Source organism: Bombina bombina, chromosome 4, assembly GCF_027579735.1.
Source record: "Bombina bombina isolate aBomBom1 chromosome 4, aBomBom1.pri, whole genome shotgun sequence".
Taxonomy (NCBI): domain Eukaryota; kingdom Metazoa; phylum Chordata; class Amphibia; order Anura; family Bombinatoridae; genus Bombina; species Bombina bombina.
The window spans coordinates 257,467,126-257,492,216 of NC_069502.1; the positions used below are offsets into that span (position 1 = coordinate 257,467,126).

A 25,091-nucleotide genomic window follows, 5' to 3' on the forward strand; every position below is an offset into this window, starting at 1 on the left:
CCTTTACGTCATTTGCGTATCCTATCTTTTCAATGGGATCTTTCTAACGCCGGTATTTAGAGTCGTGTCTGAAGTGAGCGTTAGAAATCTAACGACAAAACTCCAGCCGCAGAAAAAAGTCAGTAGTTAAGAGCTTTCTGAGCTAACTACTGTGCTCTAAAGTACACTAACACCCATAAACTACCTATGTACCCCTAAACCGAGGTCCCCCCACATCGCCGCCACTCGATTAATTTTTTTTAACCCCTAATCTGTCGACCGCCACCTACGTTATACTTATGTACCCCTAATCTGCTGCCCCTAACACCGCCGACCCCTATATTATATTTATTAACCCCTAACCTGCCCCCCACAACATCGCCGCCAGCTACCTACAATAATTAACCCCTAATCTGCAGACCGCAAAGCGCAGCCACCTACGTTATCCTTATGTACCCCTAATCTGCTGCCCCTAACACCGCCGACCCCTATATGATATTTATTAACCCCTAATCTGCCCCCCTCAACGTCGCCTCCACCTGCCTACACTTATTAACAACTAATCTGCCGTGCGGACCGCACCGATACTATAATAAAGTTATTAACCCCTAATCCGCCTCACTCCCGCCTCAATAACCCTATAATAAATAGTATTAACCCCTAATCTGCCCTCCCTAACATCGCCAACACCTAACTTCAATTATTAACCCCTAATCCGCCGACCGAATCTCGCTGCTACTGTAATAAATGGATTAACCCCTAAAGCTAAGTCTAACCCTAACACTAACACCCCCCTAAGTTAAATATAATTTAAATCTAACGAACTAAATTAACTCTTATTAAATAAATTATTCCTATTTAAAGCTAAATACTTACCTGTAAAATAAACCCTAATATAGCTACAATATAAATAATAATTATATAGCTATTTTAGGATTTATATTTATTTTACAGGTAACTTTGTATTTATTTTAACCAGGTACAATAGCTATTAAATAGTTAAGAACTATTTAATAGCTAAAATAGTTAAAATAATTACAAAATTACCTGTAAAATAAATCCTAACCTAAGTTACAATTAAACCTCACACTACACGATCAATAAATGTATTAAATAAAATACTTACAATTATCTACAATTAAACCTAACACTACACTATCAATAAATTAATTAAATACAATATCTACAAATAAATACAATGAAATAAACTAACTAAAGTACAAAAAATAAAAAAGAACTAAGTTACAAAAAATAAAAAAATATTTACAAACATTAGAAAAATATTACAACAATTTTAAACTAATTACACCTACTCTAAGCCCCCTAATAAAATAACAAAGCCCCCCAAAATAAAAAAATACCCTACCCTATTCTAAATTAAAAAAGTTCAAAGTCTTGATCCAAGCCTCGGAAGTGTTGATCCCAGCCCAAGCGGGGGGCTGAAGAGTGACGTCCATCCTCGGGCTGAAGTCTGGATCCAAGCGGCGGCTGAAGAACTCCATCATTGGGCTGAAGTCGGAAGTCCATCATCGGGATGAAGTCTTCTATCAAGCCGCATCTTCAATCTTCTTTCTTCTGGAGCGGAGCGGAGCCATCTTCTTTCCAACCGACGCGGATCCAACCTCTTCAACCGACGCCTACTCGCCAAATGACGGTTCCTTTAAATGACGTCATCCAAGATGGCGTCCCTCGAATTCCGATTGGCTGATAGGATTCTATCAGCCAATCGGAATTAAGGTAGGAATATTCTGATTGGCTGATGGAATCAGCCAATCAGAATCAAGTTCAATCCGATTGGCTGATCCGATCAGCCAATCAGATTGAGCTCGCATTCTATTGGCTGTTCCGATCAGCCAATAGAATGCAAGCTCAATCTGATTGGCTGATTGGATCAGCCAATCGGATTGAACTTGATTCTGATTGGCTGATTCCATCAGCCAATCAGAATTTTCCGACCTTAATTCCGATTGGCTGATAGAATCCTATCAGCCAATTGGAATTCGAGGGACGCCATCTTGGATGACGTCATTTAAAGGAACCGTCATTCGGCGAGTAGGCGTCGGTTGAAGAGGTTGGATCCGTGTCGGTTGGAAAGAAGATGGCTCCGCTCCAGAAGAAAGAAGATTGAAGATGCGGCTTGATAGAAGACTTCATCCCGATGATGGACTTCTGACTTCAGCCCGATGATGGAGTTCTTCAGCCGCCGCTTGGATCCAGACTTCAGCCCGAGGATGGACGTCACTCTTCAGCCCCCCGCTTGGGCTTGGATCAACACTTCCGAGGCTTGGATCAAGACTTCCGAGGACGGATCGGTGAACCTGGTATGGTGAAGATAAGGTAGGAAGATCTTCAGGGGCTTAGTGTTAGGTTTATTTAAGGGGGGTTTGGGTTAGATTAGGGGTATGTGGGTGGTGGGTTGTAATGTTGTGGGGGGGTATTGTATGTGTTTTTTTTACAGGCAAAAGAGCTGAATTCTTTGGGGCATGCCCCGCAAAGGGCCCTGTTCAGGGCTGGTAAGGTAAAAGAGCTTTGAACTTTTTAAATTTAGAATAGGGTAGGGCATATTTTTATTTTGGGGGGCTTTGTTATTTTATTAGGGGGCTTAGAGTAGGTGTAATTAGTTTAAAATTGTTGTAATATTTTTCTAATGTTTGTAAATATTTTTTTATTTTTTGTAACTTAGTTTATTTAATTGTAGTTATTTGTAGGTATTGTATTTAAATAATTTATTGATAGTGTAGTGTTAGGTTTAATTGTAACTTAGGTTAGGATTTATTTTACAGGTAATTTTGTAATTATTTTAACTAGGTAACTATTAAATAGTTATTAACTATTTAATAGCTATTGTACCTGGTTAATATAATTACAAAGTTGCCTGTAAAATAAATATTAATCCTAAAATAGCTACAATATAATTATAATTTATATTGTAGCTATATTAGGGTTTATTTTACAGGTAAGTATTTAGCTTTAAATAGAAATAAGTTATTTAATAATAGTTAATTTATTTCGTTAGATAAAAATTATATTTAACTTAGGGGGGTGTTAGGGTTAGGGTTAGAATTAGCTTTAGGGGTTAATACATTTATTAGAATAGCGGTGAGCTCCAGTCGGCAGATTAGGGGTTAATGTTTGAAGTTAGGTGTCGGCGATGTTAGGGAGGGCAGATTAGGGGTTAATACTACTTATTATAGGGTTATTGAGGCGGGAGTGAGGTGGATTAGGGGTTAATAACTTTATTATAATAGCGGCACGGTCCGGTCGGCAGATTAGGGGTTAATAAGTGTAGGCAGGTGGAGGCGACATTGTGGGGGGCAGATTAGGGGTTAATTAATATAATATAGGGGTCGGCGGTGTTAGGGGCAGCAGATTAGGGGTACATAGTGATAATGTAAGTAGCGGCGGTTTACGGAGCGGTAGATTAGGGGTTAAAAAAATATGCAGGTGTCAGCGATAGAGGGAGCGGCAGATTAGGGGTTAATAAGTGTAAGGTTAGGGGTGTTTAGACTCGAAGTACATGTTAGAGTGTTAGGTGCAGACGTAGGAAGTGTTTCCCCATAGAAAACAATGGGGCTGCGTTAGGAGCTAAACGCGGCTTTTTTGCAGTTGTTTTTTTTCAGCTCAAACAGCCCCATTGTTTTCTATGGGGGAATCGTGCACGAGCACGTTTTTGAAGCTGGCCGCGTCCATAAGCACCGCTGGTATCTAGAGTTGCAGTGGCGTTAAATTATGCTCTACGCTCCCTTTTTGGAGCCTAACGCACTGAAAACCCAGCCATTCTGTGAACTCTAAATACCAGCGGTATTTAAAAGGTGCGGGAGAAAAAAAGCACGCGTAGCTAACGCACCCCTTTGGCCGCAGAACTCTAAATCTAGGCGTTAGGTAGGTAGCGTGCACATGCCTGAAGCACTACACAACAGGAAATAGTGCTGCCATCTAGTGCTGCTGCTAATGTATAACATTGTTGCAAAACTGCTTCTATATAGTGCTGCAGACACGTGCACACTCTTGAGCTTACATTTCTGCTTTTCCACAAAGGATAACAAGAAAACTAAGAAAATGTGATAATAGAAGTAAATTAGAAAGTTGTTTAAAATGCTATGTTCTATCTAAATCATGAAAGAAAAAAAATGGGTGTTATGTCCCTTTAAAGGAATGTGAACCCCAAAAAATGTATTTTGTAATTTAGGCAGAGAATGCAATTTTAAAAAAAGTTTCCAAATGTACCTTGTTCCCATGGTATTCGTTGTTAAAAAGATACATATGTAGGTGTCTGTAACACTGCATGACAGGAAATAATGCTGCTATCTAGTGCTCTTGCTAATGGATAACATTCTTGCAAAAGTGCTGCTCCTGAGCTTATGTCCCTGTTTTTCATCAAAAGATGACAAGAGAGCAAAGATAATTTTAAAATTTAAATTTAAAATTGCATGCCCTGTCTGAATCATGAACGAAAAAATTTGGGCTTCATGTCCCTTTAATCATGAAAAAAAAATCTTATCCATGTTACTGGTACTGTTTTCAAGTTGTTGTTTTTTTGCATATGTTAGAGTGGACTGTTATGTAGAGGGATATGAAACAGAAAGCTGTACACACAAGTGAAATGTTACCTTGGCAAGTCACATGGGTTGGTCAAGGAGAGGGTAGGAACAAGCAAGCGCACAGACACAGTGTACAGAGTTTGGATACTCTTATACAATTTATTATAATACTGATTTATGATGAACTGTGGGCCGAAAAAATTGCGCTAGTATGACTCTATACCTATAGACCATCTATATTAACCCCTTAATGACCGAGGATGTGCCCGGAACATTCTACAAATAACGGTTGTTAACGATCACGTCCTCTGGGGTTTCAAGCACCGGAAGCGATTGTGATCACTTCCAGCCGCTTTCAGGGTATTGCAGCAATGCCTCAATATATAGTGCAATACCCTTTGTGAAGCAAACGATGAAGAGAGAGCCACTCTGTGGCCCTCTCTGCATCGGCCAGCAATGGGGCTGATCGTTGGCGGTGTGGGCGGGATAGAATGGAGGCGGGTGGATGGCCCATTGCTGGAGGAGGCTGGAGGAAGTGTGCGAGAGACGGGAGGGAGGTGTGCGAGGGACGGGAGGGAGGTGTGCGAGGGGCGGGAGGGAGGTGTGCGAGGGGCGGGAGCGGGTGGGATCCCTACGCTACAGAAGTCAGTGAGTGGGAAGGAGGGGAAGGGTGATAGTATTTTGGTAAAGGGATCGGAGAGGGGGAGGGTGGAGGGGAATGAGGGGGGCAGCTACGCTACATAAAAAAATAGGTTATTATATTACTTTTAAAAAAAATAAGCCTAATTTCCTGCAAACTGGGTACTGGCAGACAGCCGCCAGAACCTAACATGGCGGCTAATAGGTAGAGGGGGGGAGGGTTAAAGAGCTTTTTGGGGGGCTCATGGAGGTTGGGTGGTAAGGAGGATCCTACAATGCAGAAAATATATAATAATAATAATAATAATAATAAACTTCTATTTTTATGCTGGCAGACTTTCTGCCAGTACTTAAGATGGGGGTGGGGGGTGGGAAGAGAGCTGTTTGAGAGGGATCAGGGGGTGGGATGTGTCAGGTGGGAGGCTGATCTCTACACTAAAGCTAAAATTAGTCCTAAAAGGTACCTAATTAACCCCTTCACTGTTGGGCATAATACAAGTGTGGTGCGCAGCGGCATTAAGGGCTTTATAATTACCAAAAAGCAATGTCAAAGCCATATATGTCTGCTATTTCTGAACAAAGGGGATCCCAGAGAAGCATTTACAACCATTTGTGCCATGATTGCACAAGTGGTTTGTAAATAATTTCAGTGAGAAACCTAAAATTGTGTAAAAGTGAACAATTTTTTTAATTTGATCGCATTTGGCGGTGAAATGGTGGCATGAAATATACCAAAATGGGCATACTGTAGATCAATACTTTGAGTTGTCTACTAAAACAAAGATATCAGTGTTACAAATGTAACTTTTGCTAATTTTGAAAAAAAAAATGGTTTGTAAATAGCAAAGTGCTACTTATACTTATTGCCCTATAACTTGCAAAAAAGCAAAGAAAATGTAAACATTTGGGTATTTCTAAACTCAGGAAAAAAATTAGAAACTATTTAGCATGGGTGGTTTTTGGTGGTTGTAGATGTGTAACAGATTTTGGGGGTCAAAGTTAGAAAAAGTGTGTCTTTCTCATCATTTTTTATAAAACTTTTTATAGTAAATTAAATGATATGATGAAAATAATGGTATCTTTAGAAAGTCCATTTAATGGCGAGAAAAAACGGTATATAATGTGTGTGTGTAGAGTAAATGAGTAAGAGAAAAATTACAGCTAAACACAAACACCGCAGAAATGTAAAAACAGCCCTGGTCCTTAACGGTAAGAAAATTAAACAAAATAGTCTGGTCACTAAGGGGTTAACATATGTTATTTTTTTTATTATATTATAAATCTTTTAATAAATGTAAATTTTTGCTACATATTTATATACACATTTGCCATAAGATTTATTTTATGTTTTATCTTATATGTAATTGAGCATGAAGGAAACACTAAGAACATTTGTATCCTTTTCAAACTGACGTGTACTTTTATCACATTTGTTAATGATGCATTATATACACTTTGATAGTTTTGAGCTCGTGTATATTTATTGTTTTACAGAGGGAGTTTTGTTTTCTTTTAGTTTCAGCCTGTCAGCGGGTGACAGAATCGCTTGGCATCATAAGCTTCAGCTGCTTTCAGTATCTTTATAGTTATGAAGAATGGTAGTGGGCTATAAAGATTTTCCATTAAGCCAAAGATGATGTTGTCTTTTTTTTTAAGGGACAGTCTACTCCAGAATTTATATTTTTTAAAAAGATAGATAATCCCTTTATTACCTATTACCCAGTTTTGCATAACCAGCACAGATATATTAAGAGGGCGATTTATCAAGCTGAGGCGGGCAGGGGCGCATATACGCGGGCTGAATTCCTCTGGAGGAATTCAGCATTGCACATGAGTGATATTTTGCGCTCGCGTGCAATCCCACCCCCTGCCCGCGCGCAGCCAATCAAGCGCGGGCAGGAGCTGTCAATATCCCAGGTCGGACCGGGGAGATAGAATTTTACCACCTTAGAGGTGGCGAAGAGGTTAGGAAAGCAGCGGTCTGATGACCGCTGCTTGTTAAATACGGTGTGCAGGCTCTCTTGTGAGAACCTGCAGCCGTAGTGGGTCGAAAGGCTTGCAAAGCCTTTGATAAATCGACCCCTAATATCGTTTTTACCTCTGTGATTACCTTGTATCTAAGCCTCTGCAGACAGTTCCCCTTATTTCAGTTCTTTTAACAGACTTGCATTTTAGCCAATCAGTGACCTCTCATAAGTAACTCCACAGGCGTGTGCACAATGTTATCTATATGGCACACATGAACTAACGTCCTCTAGCTGTGAAAAACTGTCAAATGCACTAAAAATAAGAGGTGGCCTTTAAGGGCTTAGAAATTAGCATATGAGCTTACCTAGGTTTAGCTTTCAATTAAGAATAACAAGAGAACAAAGCAAATTTGATGATAAAAGTAAATTGGAAAGTTGATCAAAATTACATGCCCTATCATGAAAGTTTAATTTTGACTGGACTGTCACTTCAAATAATCTTTTAATGATGTTTAAAAAGGACATTTTAAATAACGGATTGTACAATAACATTTAAATAATGCAAAAGTGACGTGGCATCAGTTGCAATAACAGAGAAACAATGGAGATAAACCCAGATTTTAAGTAAATAAGTTAGCAATGAGGAGATAGATTGTTAACATATCACAGATAAAGCAAAATATAAAAGCAGGGAAACCTCTATTTGTTATCATCACTTCCAGGGCGCAATCCGATATACGGCAAGCGAGAGAACCCGCGCCGCCCGTAGTTTCACCTCGCACATCGGGGTATTACATATACGGCGCGGGCAGTTCCTAAAGTGCCGTAAGTGGGACAAACTAGCGATGTCAAGAAATAAGCGTAACTACAAATTTCTGGAGTCGCCAGTGACTTACGGCACTTTAGAAACTGCCGGCGCCTAAAAAAACAAACTAACGCCTAGATTTAGAGTTCTGCGTTAGCCGTCAAAACCAGCGTTAGGGGCTCCTAACGCTGGTTTTGGGCTACCGCTGGTATTTAGAGTCAGTCAGGAAAGGGTCTAACGCTCACTTTGCAGCCGTGACTTTTCCATACCGCAGATCCCCCTACCCCATTTGCGTATCCTATCTTTTCAATGGGATCTTTCTAACGCCGGTATTTAGAGTCTTGGCTGAAGTGAGCGTTAGAAATCTAACGACAAGACTCCAGCCGCACAGAAAAGCCAGGAGTTAAGAGCTTTATGAGCTAACGCCGGTTCATAAAGCTCTTAACTACTGTGCTCTAAAGTACACTAACACCCATAAACTACCTATGCACCCCTAAACCGAGGTCCCCCCACATCGCCGCCACTCTATTAATTGTTTTTAACCCCTAATCTGCCGACCACACACCGCCGCAACCTACGTTATCCCTATGTACCCCTAATCTGCTGCCCCTAACACCGCCGACCCCTATATTATATTTATTAACCCTTAATCTGCCGCCCCCAACGTCGCCGCCACCTACCTACAATTATTAACCCCTAATCTGCCGACCGGACCTCACCGCTACTATAATAAAGTTATTAACCCCTAATCCGCCTCACTCCCGCCTCAATAACCCTATAATAAATAGTATTAACCCCTAATCTGCCCTCCCTAACATCACCGACACCTAACTTCAAGTATTAACCCCTAATCTGCCGACCGGACCTCACCGCTACTCTATTAAATTTATTAACCCCTAAAGCTAAGTCTAACCGTATCCCTAACACCCCCCCCTAAGTTAAATATAATTTAAATCTAACTAAATAAATTATTTCTTATTAAATAAATTATTCCTATTTAAAGCCAAATACTTACCTGTAAAATAAACCCTAATATAGCTACAATATAAATTATAATTATATTGTAGCTATTTTAGGATTAATATTTATTTTACAGGTAACTTTGTATTTATTTTAACCAGGTACAATAGCTATTAAATAGTTAAGAACTATTTAATAACTACCTAGTTAAAATAATTACAAAATTACCTGTAAAATAAATCCTAACCTAAGTTACAATTAAACCTAACACTACACTATCAATAAATTAATTAAATAAACTATCTAAAATTATCTACAATTAAACCTAACACTACACTATCAATAAATTAATTACATACAAATACCTACAATTAAAAACAATTAAATAAACTAACTACAGTACAAAAAATAAAAAAAGAACTAAGTTACAAAAAATAAAAAAATAATTTACAAACATTAGAAAAATATTACAACAATTTTAAGCTAATTACACCTACTCTAAGCCCCCTAATAAAATAACAAAGCCCCCCAAAATAAAAAAATGCCCTACCCTATTCTAAAATACAAATAGAAAAGCTTGTTTACCTTACCAGCTCTTAAAAGGGCCTTTTGCGGGGCATGCCCCAAAGAATTCTGCTCTTTTGCCTGTAAAAAGAAACATACAATACCCCCCCAACATTACAACCCACCACCCACATACCCCTAATCCAACCCAAACTCCCCTTAAATAAACCTAACACTAAGCCCCTGAAGATCTCCCTACCTTATCTTCACCACGCCGGGTATCACCGACGCCGGGTATCACCGATCTGTCCAGAGGAGGCTCCGAAGTCTTCATCCAAGCCCAAGCGAGGGCTGAAGAGATCCATCATCGGGCTGAAGAGATCCATCATCCGGCTGAAGAGGTCCATCATCGGGCTGAAGAGATCCATCATTGGGCTGAAGAGATCCATCATCCATCTGAAGAGGTCCATCATCGGGCTGAAGTCTTCTATCAAGCGGCATCTTCAATCTATCTTCATCCAGCCGACACGGAACATCCATCCAGGCCGACGACTTCCAGACGAATGACTGTTCCTTTAAATGACGTCATCCAAGATGGGGTCCCTCGAATTCCGATTGGCTGATAGGATTCTATCAGCCAATCGGAATTAAGGTAGGAAAATTCTGATTGGCTGATGGAATCAGCCAATCAGATTCAAGTTCAATCCGATTGGCTGGTCCAATCAGCCAATCTGATTGAGCTCGCATTCTATTGGCTGATCGGAACAGCCAATAGAATGCAAGCTCAATCTGATTGGCTGATTCCATCAGCCAATCAGAATTTTCCTACCTTAATTCCGATTGGCTGATAGAATCCTATCAGCCAATCAGAATTCGAGGGATGCCATCTTGGATGACGTCATTTAAAGGAACCGTCATTCGTCGGGAAGTCGTCGGCCAGGATGGATGTTCCGCGTCGGCGGGATGAAGATGGATCCGGAAGAAAGAAGATTGAAGATGACGCTTGATAGAAGACTTCAGCCCGATGATGGACCTCTTCAGCCGGATGATGGATCTCTTCAGCCCGATGATGGACCTCTTCAGCTGGATGATGGATCTCTTCAGCCCGATGATGGACCTCTTCAGCCGGATGATGGATCTCTTCAGCCCGATGATGGATCTCTTCAGCCCCCGATTGGGCTTGGATGAAGACTTCGGAGCCTCCTCTGGACAGATCGGTGATACCAGGCGTGGTGAAGATAAGGTAGGGAGATCTTCAGTGGCTTAGTGTTAGGTTTATTTAAGGGGGGTTTGGGTTATATTAGGGGTATGTGGGTGGTGGGTTGTAATGTTGGGGGGGGGGGTATTGTATGTTTCTTTTTACAGGCAAAAGAGCAGAATTCTTTCGGGCATGCCCCGCAAAAGGCCCTTTTAAGGGCTGGTAAGGTAAAAGAGCTTTTCTATTTGTTTTTTTTAGAATAGGGTAGGGCATTTTTTTATTTTGGGGGGCTTTGTTATTTTATTAGGGGGCTTAGAGTAGGTGTAATTAGCTTAAAATTGTTGTAATATTTTTCTAATGTTTGTAAATTATTTTTATTTTTTGTAACTTAGTTCTTTTTTTATTTTTTGTAACTTAGATTTTTTTTATTTTTTGTACTTTAGTTAGCGTATTTATTTTTATTTATTTGTAGGTATTTGTATTTAATTTATTTATTGATAGTGTAGTGTTAGGTTTAATTGTAGATAATTGTAGGTAGTTTATTTAATTAATTTATTGATAGTGTAGTGTTAGGTTTAATTGTAACTTAGCTTAGGATTTATTTTACAGATACTTCTGTAATTATTTTAACTAGGTAGCTATTAAATAGTTATTAACTATTTAATAGCTATTGTATCTGGTTAAAATAAATACAAAGTTGCCTGTAAAATAAATATTAATACTAAAATAGCTACAATATAATTATAATTTATATTGTAGCTATATTAGGGTTTATATTACAGGTAAGTATTTAGCTTTAATTAGGAATAATTTATTTAATAAGAAATAATTTATTTCGTTAGATAAAAATTATATTTAACTTAGGGGGCTGTTAGTGTTAGGGTTAGACTTAGCTTTAGGTGAGGTCCGGTTGGCAGCTTAGGGGTTAATACTTGAAGTTAGGTGTCGGTGATGTTAGGGAGGGCAGATTAGGGGTTAATACTATTTATTATAGGGTTATTGAGGCGGGAGTGAGGCGGATTAGGGGTTAATAACTTTATTATAGTAGCGGTGAGGTCCGGTCGGCAGATTAGGGGTTAATAAGTGTAGGTAGGTGGCGGCGACGTTGGGGGTGGCAGATTAGGGGTTAATAAATATAATATAGGGGTCGGCGGTGTTAGGGGCAGCAGATTAGGGGTACATAGGGATAACGTAGGTGGCGGCGGTGTACGGAGCGGCAGATTAGGGGTTAAAAAAAATATGCAGGGGTCAGCGATAGCGGGGGCAGCAGATTAGGGGTTAATAAGTGTAAGGTTAGGGGTGTTTAGACCTGGGGTTCATGTAACGGTGTTAGGTGCAGACTTAGGAAGTTTTTCCCCATAGGAAACAATGGGGCTGCTTTAGGAGCTGAACGCTGCTTTTTTGCAGGTGTTAGGTTTTTTTTCAGCTCAAACTGCCCCATTGTTTCCTATGGGGGAATCGTGCATGAGCACGTTTTGGAAGCTGGCCGCGTCCCAGTGATGTGCAGTCACTAGAGGCAGGTGAGGCAGTGCTTCACCTCTCATATGGGCAAAAATATAAATATTTTTTTATGGGCTTTAAAAAAATAAAATAAAAAAAATTGCAATTTTTTTCCCCAGCATTTGTTTTCTTCACAGATACATGTTGTGCAATGGAGAGGCACAAGCAGGTCTGCCCACCATTACACAACATGCTGCGCCATCTACTGGATGACAGTGGTTAAGATCATTGGATGGCCCATTAACTGCTTATTTGAGGCAGTCCTATTTGGGCTGAACCAATCTAGTGAGAGGCATTAGTCAGTGGAACTTAGGGTTGGGGCTGGATGTTAAATCATATAAAACAAAACAAAAACGGAAAAAAAATACTTTCATTTATTTTGTTGCTGTGCTGTGAAGCTGCTAGCTTTTGCTAAAGTGAAAAAGAGAGTTCTGTACTTCCCCTCTAAGTGCAGTGGAATGTTCCACTGTCACTTCCTTAATAGAGACAGAGGCAGAGCAGGAAGAGATTCAGTCAATAAGCAGTGTTTAAGACACATCTTTGAAGTACGTTCTACAACATTAGATTTCACTGAAAGGGATTCTGTTAGTGAAAATTATAATTTAATGAATGTGGTTTAGTGTTTTTTTACTCTTTTACAGCAGGGTCATTTTTGTATTTTGTTTCCTCAACCTTTACACCCACTAACTTAACAGCTTGCCTTCACTTTCTGTACTCTCTGTAGCTCTGCTGTTTTATTACTTAAAATGCAGTGGTCTCTCTCCCTCCCCCCTTGTGTGTGTGTCTCTCTCTCTCTATCTCTATCTATCCATCTCTCTCCTTATGTGTTGTTCTCCCCATGGTCTCTCTGTCTCTCTTCCTCCCCCTCTGACTCTCTCATCCCTTATGTGTCTCTCTAACCCTCTGTGTTTGATTGTGTCTCTCTCTCTTTCTCTAACCCTCTGTGTGTGATTGTGTGTCTCTCTCTTTCTCTCTCTCTATAACCCTCTGTGTGTGTCTCTCTCTCTCTCTCTCTCTCTCTTTCTCTCTCTCTAACCCTCTGTGTGTCTCTATCTCTCTTTCTTTCTCTCTCTAACCCTCTGTGTGTGTGTCTCTCTCTCTCTTTTTCTCTCTCTCTCTCTCTCTCTCTCTAACCCTCTGTGTCTCTCTCTCTCTCCCTCTAACCCTCTGTGTGTGTCTCTCTCTTTTTCTTTCTCTCTCTCTAACCCTCTGTGTCTCTCTCTATCTCTCTCTCTAACCCTCTGTATGTCTCTCTTTCTCTCTCTCTCTCTTTCTCTCTCTCTAACCCTCTGCGTGTCTCTCTCTCTCTCACTCTCTCTCTCTAATCCTCTGTGTGTGTCTTTCTCTTTGTCTCTCTTTCTCTCTCTAACCCTCTGTGTATGTGTTTCTGTCTACCTTTTATTTATTTAATTAATGAATTGGTAGTGCCATTTGATGGTGTGGCTTTATTTAAAGGGGTGGGGTCAAGTGCCCCACCATCTTTAAATTTCACCAGCCGCCACTGGATCAAGACATTTTTATATTTACTGAATAATGAAAGAATCTATAAGCATAATTTGCAGCATTAAAGTAAAAAGTATGTTTTAAACATATATTTTAATGGGCATGGATTTCTGGATCTCATAATCAGAGCAAGCATTTTGTTATCTGGCAAGTGTTTCTGTTAAAATCAGATGTTTACTAAGTTGACCACTTTTCCAAGACACCATTTAAAGGGACATGAAACCCATATGTTTTCTTTCATGATTTAGAAAGAACATGCAATTTAAATAACTTTCCAATTTACATCTAATATCTAATTGTCTTCATTCTTTTGATATCCTTTGTTGAAAATTATATCTAAATATGCTCAGTAGCTGCTGATTGGTGGCTGCACATAGATACCTCATGTGATTGGCTCACCCATGTGCATTGCTATTTCTTCAACAAAGGATATCTAAAGAATGAAGGCATATCCAAGCCACTGCCTCACCAGCCTCTGACGTCACTGCACGTCACTGCCGCGTCCGTAAGTACCGATGGTATTGACAGTTGCAGTGGCGGTAAATATCCTCTACGCTCCCTTTTTGGATCCTAACGCAGCCCTTCTGTGAACTCTAAATACCAGCGGTATTTAAAAGGTGCGGGGGGAAAAAATACACGCCCAGCTAACGTACCCCTTTGGACGCAGAACTCTAAATCTAGCCGTAAATATTAAATCTCCCGTAACTGTCTAACACGCCTCCCAAAAATAGCCCGACGCGTATACCCCTATATCCGCAATCCCCCCTCTCATTCCTAATCATAAATATATTAACCCCTAGACCGACAGCCCCCACAACGCAATAAGCATAATTATTAACCCCTAAACCACCATAGCCCACACCACAATAAACCTATCCTAGTATTAACCCCTAAACCGCCGCTCCCGGAGCCCACCGCCACCTACATTATATGTATTAACCCCTAAACCGCCGCTCCCGGACCCCGCCGCCACTAAAATAAAGCGTTTAACCCCTAAACTGCCGCTCCCGGACCCCGCGGCCACCTACATTATATTTATTACCCTCTAATCTGATCACCCTTCACCGTTGCCACCTACATTAAATGTATTACCCCCTAATCTGACCCCCCTACACCGCCGCCACCTACATTAAATGTATTAACACCTAATCTGATCCCCCTACACTGCTGCCACCTACATTAAATGTATTAACACCTAATCTGACCCCCTACACCGCCGCCAGTTACATTAAATATATTACCCCCTAATCTGATCCCCCTACACCTCCACCAGCTACATTAAATATATTACCCCCTAATCTGATCCCCTACACCGCCACCAGCTACATTAAATATATTACCCCCTAATCTGATCCCCCTACACCTCCGCCAGCTACATTAAATATATTACCCCCTAATCTGATCCCCCCCTACACTGCCGCCAGCTACATTAAATATATCAACCCCTAATCTGATCCCCCTACACTGCCGCCAGCTACATTAAATATATTAACCCCTAATCTGATCCCCCTACACCGCCGCCAGCTACATTAAATATATTAACCCCTAATCTGATCCCCCTACACCACCGCCAGCTACATTAAATATATTACCCCCAAACCTAACTCTAACCCTAACACCCCATAACTTAATTATTATTTAAATAAATCAATATTAATATTATTAACTAAAGTATTCATATTTAAAACTAAATACTTACCTATAAAATAAACCCTAAGATAGCTACAATATAATTAATAATACATTGTAGCTATTTTAGGATTTATATTTATTTTACAGGTATATTTGTATTTATTTTAACTAGGTACAATATCTATTAAATAGTTAATAACTATTTAATAGCTACCTAGTTAAAATAATTACAAAATTACCTGTAAAATAAATCCTAACCTAAGTTACAAATACACCTAACACTACACTATCAAAAAATTAATTAAATAAATTAACTACAATTATCTAATATAAAATACAATTAAATAAACTAAACTATATTACAAAAAAAACCCACTAAATTACAAAAAATAAAAAAATATTACAAGAATTTTAATCTAATTACACCTAATCTAAGCCCCCTAATAAAATAAAAAAGCCCCCCAAAATAATAAAATTTCCCTACCCTAAACTAAATTACAAAGTAGTCAGCTCTTTTACCAGCCCTTAAAAGGGCTTTTTTGCGGGCATTGCCCCAAAGTAATCAGATCTTTTACCTGTAAAATATAAGCAATACAATACCCCCCCAACATTACAACCCACCACCCACACACCCCTACTCTAAAACCCACCTGATCCCCCCTTAAGTAAACCTAACACTACCCCATTGAAGATCACCCTACCTTGAGCCGTCTTCACCCAAACGGGCCAAACTCTTCATCCGATGCGGACAGAGATGGTCCTCCATCCGGCCGAAGTCTTCATCCAAGCGGGGCAGAAGATGTCCTCTATCCAGCCGAAGTCTTCATCCAAGCGGGGCAGAAGAGGTCCTCCATCCGGCAGAAGTCTTCATCCAAGCGGAACAGAAGAGGTCCTCCATCCAGCAGAAGTCTTCATCCAAGCGGGGCAGAAGAGGTCCTCCATCCGGCAGAAGTCTTCATCCAAGCGGGGCAGAAGAGGTCCTCCATCCGGCCAAAGTCTTCATCCAAGTGGGGCAGAGAGGTCCTCCATCCGGCAGAAGTCTTCATCCATCCGCGGCTCCATCTTCAAGACCTCCAATGCGGAACATCCTCCTCGGCCGACGGACTAACGACGAATGAAGGTTCCTTTAAATGACGTCATTCAAGATGGCGTCTCTCGAATTCCGATTGGCTGATAGGATTCTATCAGCTAATTGGAATTAAGGTAGGAAAAATCCGATTGGTTGATTGAATCAGCCAATTGGATTGAAGTTCAATCCGATTGGCTGATTGGATCAGCCAATAGAATGCAATGTCAATTCTATTGGCTAATCCAATCAGCCAATCGGATTGAACTTCAATTTTTCTTACCTTAATTCCGATTGGCTGATAGAATCCTAAGGCCCTTAAAAGGGCCTTTTGCGGGGCATTGCCCCAAAGAAATCAGCTCTTTTACCTGTAAATAAAAAATACAAATACCCCCCCAACAGCAAAACCCCCCACCCACGCAACCAACCCCCCAAATCTAAAAAAAGCTAAGCTCCCCATTGCCCTGAAAAGGGCATTTGGACGGGCATTGCCCTTAAAAGGGCATTTAGCTCTATTGCTGTCAAAAGCCCTAACCTAAAAATAAAACCCACCCAATACACCCTTAAAAAATTCTAAAACTAACCCCAGAAGATTCACTTACAGTTTTGAAGATCTGACATCCATCCTCCAAGAAGCAGAAGTCTTCATCCAAGCGGCCGAAGTCTTCCTCCAAGCCCGCAGAAGTCTTCACCCAGGCAGCATCTTCTATCTTCATCCATCCGGTGCGGAGCGGCTCCATCTTCAAGACATCCGACGCGGCGTATCCTTTTCAATCAACGGCTTCTTCGGAATGAAGGTTCCTTTAAATTACGTCATCCAAGATGGCGTCCTTTAAATTCCAATTGTCTGATAGAATTCTATCAGCCAATCGGAATTAAGGTTGAAAAAATCCTATTGGCTGTTGCAATCAGCCAATAGGATTGAGCTGGCATTCTATTGGCTGATTGGAACAGCCAATAGAATGCAAGCTCAATCCTATTGGCTGATTGGATCAGCGAATAGGATTGAAGTGCAATTCTATTGGCTGATTGCAACAGCCAATAGAATTTTTTCAACCTTAATTCCGATTGGCTGATAGAATTCTATCAGACAATCTGAATCTAAGGGACGCCATCTTGGATAACATCATTTAAAGGAACCTTCATTCCGAAGAAACCGTCGATTGAAGAGGATGCTCCGTGTCGGATTTCTTGAAAATGGAGCCGCTCCGCGACAGATGGATGAAGATAGAAGATGCCGTCTGGGTGAAGACTTCTGCGGGCTTGGAGGAAGACTTCGTCCGCTTGGATGAAGACTTCTGCCGGCTTCTTGTAGGATGGATGTCGGATCTTCAAAACTGTAAGTGAATCTTCTGGGGTTAGTGTTAGGATTTTTTAAGGGTGTATTGGGTGGGTTTTATTTTTAGGTTAGGGCTTTGGGCAGCAATAGAGCTAAATGCCCTTTTAAGGGCAATGCCCATCCAAATGCCCTTTTCAGGGCAATGGGGAGCATAGGTTTTTTTAGATTAGGATTTTATCTGGGGGGTTGGTTGTGTGGGTGGTGGATTTTACTGTTGGGGGGGTATTTGTATTTTTTATTTACAGGTAAAAGAGAAGATTTCTTTGGGGCAATGCCCCGCAAAAGGCCCTTTTAAGGGCTATTTGTAGTTTATTGTAGGTTAGGGGTTTTTTTATTTTGGGGGGGGGCTTTTTTATTTTCATAGGGCCCTTAGATTAAGTGTAATTAGTTTAAATCTTTGATAATTTCTTTTTTATTTTTTGTGACTTAGTGTTTATTTTTTTTGTGTAACTTAGTGTTTGTTATTTTTTGTAACTTAGTTGTTAGTTTTTTTGTAACTTATTTGTAGTTTAATGTAATTTTAGTATAAAAGTTAGAGTAGATTAATTATCAATTTAATATAGTTTAATGTAATTTAGTATAATAGTTAGGGTAGATTAAATTAATTAGTAGTTTAATATAGTTTATTTTAAATCTAAAGTTAAGTTTAAATGTATTATAAGATAGGGATGAGTTAATAATTAATATAAAGTTAGCGGGTTGTTAGGTTAAGGGGTTAATAGTTTAATTTAGTTTATGGCGATGTGGGGGGCTGGCGGTTTAGGGGTTAATACATTTATTTAGTTGCGGTGGGGTCCGGGAGCGGCGGGATAGGGGTTAATAACTTTATGTAGGTGGCGGCGGTGTAGGGGGGGGCAGATTAGGGGTTAATAAGTATAATGTAGGAGGCGGCGGTGTAGTGGGCGGCAGATTACAGGTTAATAAGTATAATGTAAGTGGCGGCGGTGTAGAGGTGCGGCAGATTAGGGGATAATAAGTATAATGTAGGTGGCGGCGGTGTAGGGGGTGGCAGATTAGGGGTGTTTAGACTCGGGGTACATGTTAGGGTGTTAGGTGTAAACTTAAATGTTATTCTCCCATAGGAATCAATGGGATATCGGGCAGCAGCGAACATGAGCTTTCGCTGTTTTTAGACTTCCATTGATTCCTATGGCATCCGCCGCCTCCAGGGCGGCGGATTGAAAACCAGATACGCTGGGCCGGAATAGTGGCAAGCGTACCTGGTAGTTATTTGATAACTTGCAAAAGTAGTCAGATAGTGCCAAATTTGCATTCGGAACATCTGTAGTGACGTAAGCATCGATCTGTGTCGGACTGAAACCGTCGGATCGTATGTTACGTCACAAAATTCTACTTTTGCCAGTCTGTAGGCTTTGATAAATAAGGCGAATCAAGCTCGCCACGATTACGCTGCGGAATTCCAGCGTATTTGCGGTTGACGGCTTGATAAATAGGCCCCAATGGCTCAACTAAAAAGTTTTTGTTTTTTATATGTGCATATTACTGAGGTTTTTATATATGTATAAATTAAAGGTTCTATTTTGTTGCAATTAACAGACTCTAGCACCATGAAGCAATATATATGATCTTTATTATTCGTTAGTTATTTGTAATAGGGCCAAGTGGCGCGATATTTAGCGCTTCTGCTCACACGCACACAAGTAAACTTTAACAGGTTGAAAGTAAAATGGTTGTGCATGAGTGAAAGCCAACACGTGCTACCTTCAGGACTTTGCAACCACATTAAATTATTCTCCTGTAGACTTCAAAGGCGTATGCAAACTAAAATAAACAAACTAATACTTATCGTTCACTCGAACCCAACACGCAGTAGACTAACTGCGGTGACCTGAAGGTAGTTATGAATATTTTACATTCCAATGTTCTTCAATATTTTTGTATATATATATATATATATATGTATGAATATATACAGATATAGGTGTGCACGCTAATGTTAACAAGCCACTTGTAATGTAGCCCATAATTTTTAATAATATTTGTTTATGTTAAAATGAAAAGCACAGATAATTCTTGTCAGTTTCTCAAACTTTGGATTTGCATATTGACTGATGTGAGAGCCTTAGAGAAAACATAAAACTTTATTGTAGTAATGTTTTAATCAAATAGAGTCAACAGTGAGGAACAACAAGTAAAATATTTATTGAATCCACATAGTAAAATATATAAAGTTTGGGGAAAACAACAGGCCTGAGGCATTTCGGATGATATGTTCCTCATGTAATACCTTCTCATCAAGCATAGATGGGAAAGCAGAGACTTCCTCTATATAGGAAGCCTTGGTTGCATAACCCAGAAATTAAATGGACATTAAACACTAACGGCTAGATTACGAGTTTTGCGTTATGAGTAAATAAGCAGCGTTAAGCCTCATAAAGCTGCTTTTTTACTACCGCTGCTATTACGAGTCTTGCAGATTTATTGGCACCTCACACTTTTTTGGCCTTACCGCAAATCAACTTAAGCAAATTGCGTATAGTCTATTTTCAATGGGACTTCCATAGCGCCGGTATTACGAACTTGTCCTGGGAGGCCAAAAAGTGAGCGGTACCGCCTATCCCGCAAGATTCGTACCGCATTTTAAAGTCAGTAGCTATGAGTTTTACACTACAAAACCGTAGCATAAAACTCATAACTAAAGTGCTAAAAAGTACACTAACACCCATAAACTACCTATTAACCCTTAAACCGAGGCCCTCCTGCATCGCAAACACTAAAATAAAATTATTAACCCCTAATCTGCTGCTCCCGAGATCGCCGCCACTAGAATAAACATATTAACCCCTAAACCGCCGTACTTCCGCCTCTCAAACATAAGTTAAATATTATTAACCCCTAATCTGCTGTCCCTAACATTGCTGCCACCTACCTACATTTATTAACCCTTAATCTGCCGCCCCCAATGTCGCCGCCACTATACTACATTTATTAACCCCTAAATCTAAGTCTAACTCTAACCCTAACACCCCCTTACTTAAATATAATTAAAATAAATATAAATAAAATGTATTATTAATAACTAAATAATTCCTATTTAAAAATAAATACTTACCTGTAAAATAAACCCTAAGCTAGCTACAAAATAACTAATAGTTACATTGTATCTAGCTTAGGGTTTATTTTATTTTACAGGCAAGTTTGTATTTATTTTAACTAGGTAGAATAGTTACTAAATAGTTATTAACTATTTAATAACTACCTAGCTAAAATAAATAAAAATGTACCTGTAAAATAAAACCTAACCAAAGTTACACCAACACTTAACACTACACTACAATTAAATAAATTACCTAAATTAAATACAATTAAATAAATTATATACAAAACACTAAATTACAGAAAAAAACAAAACACTAAATTACAGAAAATAAAAAACAAATTACAAGATATTTAAACTAATTACACCTAATCTAATAGCCCTAACAAAATAAAAAAAGCCCACCAAAATAAAAAAAAACCCTAGCCTAAACTAAACTACCAATAGCCCTTAAGAGGGCCTTTTGCGGGGCATTGCCCCAAAGAAATCAGCTCTTTTCCCTGAAAAAAAATACAAACAACCCCCCAACAGTAAAACACACCACCCACACAACCAACCCCCCAAATAAAACCCTAACTAAAAAAACCTAAGCTCCCCATTGCCCTGAAAAGGGCATTTGGATGGGCATTGCTCTTAAAAGGGCATTTAGCTCTATTGCGGCCCAAAGCCCCCACCTAAAAATAAAAACCCACCCAATAAACCCTTAAAAAAAACCTAACACTAACCCCTGAAGATCCACTTACAGTTTTGAAGATCCGACATCCATCCTCAAAGAAGCCGGGAGAAGTCTTCATCCAAGCCGGGAGAAGTGGTCCTCCAGATGGGCAGAAGCCTTCATTCAGACGGCATCTTCTATCTTCATCCATCCGTTGCGAAGCGGGTCCATCTTCAAGACATCCGCTTCTTCCGACGACTACCCGATGAATGAAGGTTCCTTTAAGTGACGTCATCCAAGATGGCATCCCTTAGATTCCGATTGGCTGATAGAATTCTATCAGCCAGTCGGAATTAAGGTTGAAAAAATCCTATTGGCTGATTGGATCAGCCAATAGGATTGAAGTTCAATCCTATTGGCTGATCCAATCAGCCAATAGGATTGAGCTCACATTCTATTGGCTGTTCCAATCAGCCAATAGAAAGCAAGCTCAATCCTATTGGCTGATTGGATCAGCCAATAGGATTGAAGTTCAATCCTATTGGCTGATTGCATCAGCCAATAGGATTTTTTCAACCCTAATTCCGACTGGCTGATAGAATTCTATCAGCCAATCGGAATCTAAGGGATGCCATCTTTGATGACGTCACTTAAAGGAACCTTCATTCATCGGGTAGTCGTCGGAAGAAGAGGATGCTCCGCGTCGGATGTCTTGGAGATGGACACGCTCCACGCCGGATGGATGAAGCTAGAAGATGCCGTCTGGATGAAGACTTCTGCCCATCTGGAGGACCACTTCTACCGGATGGATGAATACTTCTCCCGGCTTTGTTGAGGACTTCTCCCAGCTTTGTTGAGGATGGATGTCGGATCTTCAAAACTGTAAGTGGATCTTCAGGGGTTAGTGTTAGGTTTTTTTAAGGGTTTATTGGGTGGGTTTTATTTTTAGGTTAGGGCTTTGGGCCGCAATAGAGCTAAATGCCCTTTTAAGGGCAATGCCCATCCAAATGCCCTTTTCAGGGCAATGGGGAGCTTAGGTTTTTTTAGTTAGGGTTTTATTTGGGGGGTTAATTGTGTGGGTGGTGGGTTTTACTGTTGGGGGGGTTGTTTGTAAAAAAAAATTCAGGTAAAAGAGCTGATTTCTTTGGGGCAATGTCCCGCAAAAGGCCATTTTAAGGGCTATTGGTAGTTTAGTTTAGGCTAGGGTTTTTTTTTATTTTGGGGGGGCTTTTTTATTTTGATAGGGCTATTAGATTAGGTGTAATTAGTTTAAATATCTTGTAATTTGTTTTTTATTTTCTGTAATTTAGTGTTTTGTTTTTCTTAATTTAGCTAATTGTATTTAATTGTATTTAATTTAGGTAATGTATTTCATTGTAGTGTAGTGTAGTGTAGGTGTTAGTGTAACTTAGGTTAGGTTTTATTTTACAGGTAAATTTGCATTTTAGTTAGGTAGTTAGTAAATAGTTAATAACTATTTAGTAACTATTCTACCTAGTTAAAATAAATACAAACTTGCCTGTAAAATAAAAATAAACCCTAAGCTAGCTACAATGTAACTATTAGTTATATTGTAGCTAGCTTATGGTTTATTTTATCGGTAAATATTTAGTTTTAAATAGGAATTATTTAGTTATTAATAGTAGGTTGTATTTAGATTTATTTTAATTATATTTAAGTTAGGGGGTGTTAGGGTTAGGGTTAGACTTAGATTTAGGGGTTAATAAATTTATTATAGTGGCGGTGACGTTGAGGGCGGCAGATTAGGGGTTAATTAATGTAGGTAGGCGGCAGCGATGTTAGGGGCAGCAGATTAGGGGTTAATACTATTTAACTAGTGTTTGCGAGGAGGGAGTGCAGCAGTTTAGGGGTTAATATGTTTATTATAGTGGCAGCGATGTCTGGAGCGGCAGATTAGGGGTTAATAAGTGTAGGTAGGTTGTCGGCGATGTTGGGGGCAGCAGATTAGGGGTTAATAAGTATAAGTATAATGTAGGTGTTGGCAATGTCTGGAGCGGCAGATTAGGGGTTAATAAATATAATGTAGGAGTCTGCAATGTCAGGGGCGGCGGATTAGGGGTTAATAAGTGTAAGATTAGGGGTGTTTAGACTCGGGGTTCATGTTAGGGTGTTAGGTGTAAACATAAATTTAGTTTCCCCATAGGAATCAATGGGGCTCCGTTACTGAGCTTTACGCTGCGTTATTGCAGGTGTTAGGCTTTTTCTCAGCCGGCTCTTCCCATTGATGTCTATGGGGAAATAGTGCATGAGCACGTACAACCAGCTCACCGCTGACTTAAGCAGCGCTGGTATTGGAGTGCGGTATGGAGCACAATTTTGCTCTATGCTCACTTCATGCCTGTTAACGCCGGGTTTATGAAAACCTGTAATACCAGCGCTGTAGTTAAGTGAGCGGTGACAATAATGTGCAAGTTAGCACCGCACCCCTCATAATGCAAAACTCGTAATCTGGCCGTAAATAAATGCTAGGTAGAATTATGCATTCAAAGAAAAGATTAGTCTGAGAACAACATGTAGATGTATTATTTAACGTTTCATTAGCTGTTTAAATATTGACAAAATAAGTATAAAGTTTTAGTCTCTATAAAACAATTGGAGCTGCCATGTTGTAACTTAGGTTACCTTCTCTGCTGTGGCCAATTAGGGAGAGTTTTTAAATAGGTCATTAGAGTCTGCAGCCAATGAGTGTGTGCACTACCATTTCTAACAGGAACTGAAAAGCTCACAATTTCGGAATGGAATTACAGGAAAAGGGGACAAAATAAATAATGAAAGTACATTACATAGTTTATATATATATATATATATATATACGATTTATCATTTTATATTAGCAGCCAAAGTGTTTAATGTCCCTTTACGGTCTACAGTGGGCTTAGACCCCTTAAAACATCATGGCCAGTTATTTTTTTTCAACATGTACTTTGTCAATATTGTAACCACAGTATGAAGATGGAAAATTAAACTAAAAGTTACACTGCATGTGCAAAAGCAATAGAGTGAAGATTATATCCTTGTGTTGTTTATCAAAATTATTTTATGACATTCTAGGGCTATTTTTAGATAATTTCTGAGCAGAGCATTCCATTAGAACTGAATTGATGATCCCTAGAGCAGTAAATTGAATAGCAGCCATGAAATTTTGATGAGGATATCAAGGTCACACAAAACAATTACATACAAAGCAATGGTCAAGTAACTGTGAGAGTTTGTGCTAGCGTTTAGCATACAACAAGGGATTTTAATCACAGCAGCCAGTGCTGCCTGCAACTAATTAATCTTTAACTAAATTCATATAAGAAAACACTTTACTTTCTTTTCAGAGCTGACAAGAGTATTTCCCTAAGACATTCATGCCAGTATCCCATTCATGCCAGTATCCCAGTGTTTAAATGTATAACAAGTGCCACTCATGTTATCTTGTTTGTCTCTAAAACAGATTTGATTTACATAACACACTGATGTCTGTCATTGGGAAAAAATAGCTATGCAAATAAAGTGGTACTGATGAATGTAAGAAAATCCAAAAAGATCAATCAAAATGATTTTATTAGATGTTAAAAAACCATTATCATATAGCTAAACCCACCTAAGTCACCATCAAAAATTATTTTGGACTAGATTATAAGTGGGGCTGTACTTTGTGATTCCGCTAGAGGGATAACTCTTCTAGAATTAAGATTTTTGCGCTAGTCGGGTTGCGCTCATATTACAAGTTGAAAGT

At 39.5% G+C, this 25,091-nt stretch overlaps 1 protein-coding gene across 1 annotated transcript in view; it reads right to left on the minus strand.

Moving 5' to 3' along the window:
* Window positions 1-25,091, minus strand: part of KLHL30 (kelch like family member 30) — a 104,055-nt gene that overhangs the window by 62,673 nt on the left and 16,291 nt on the right. The window lies entirely within an intron of this gene.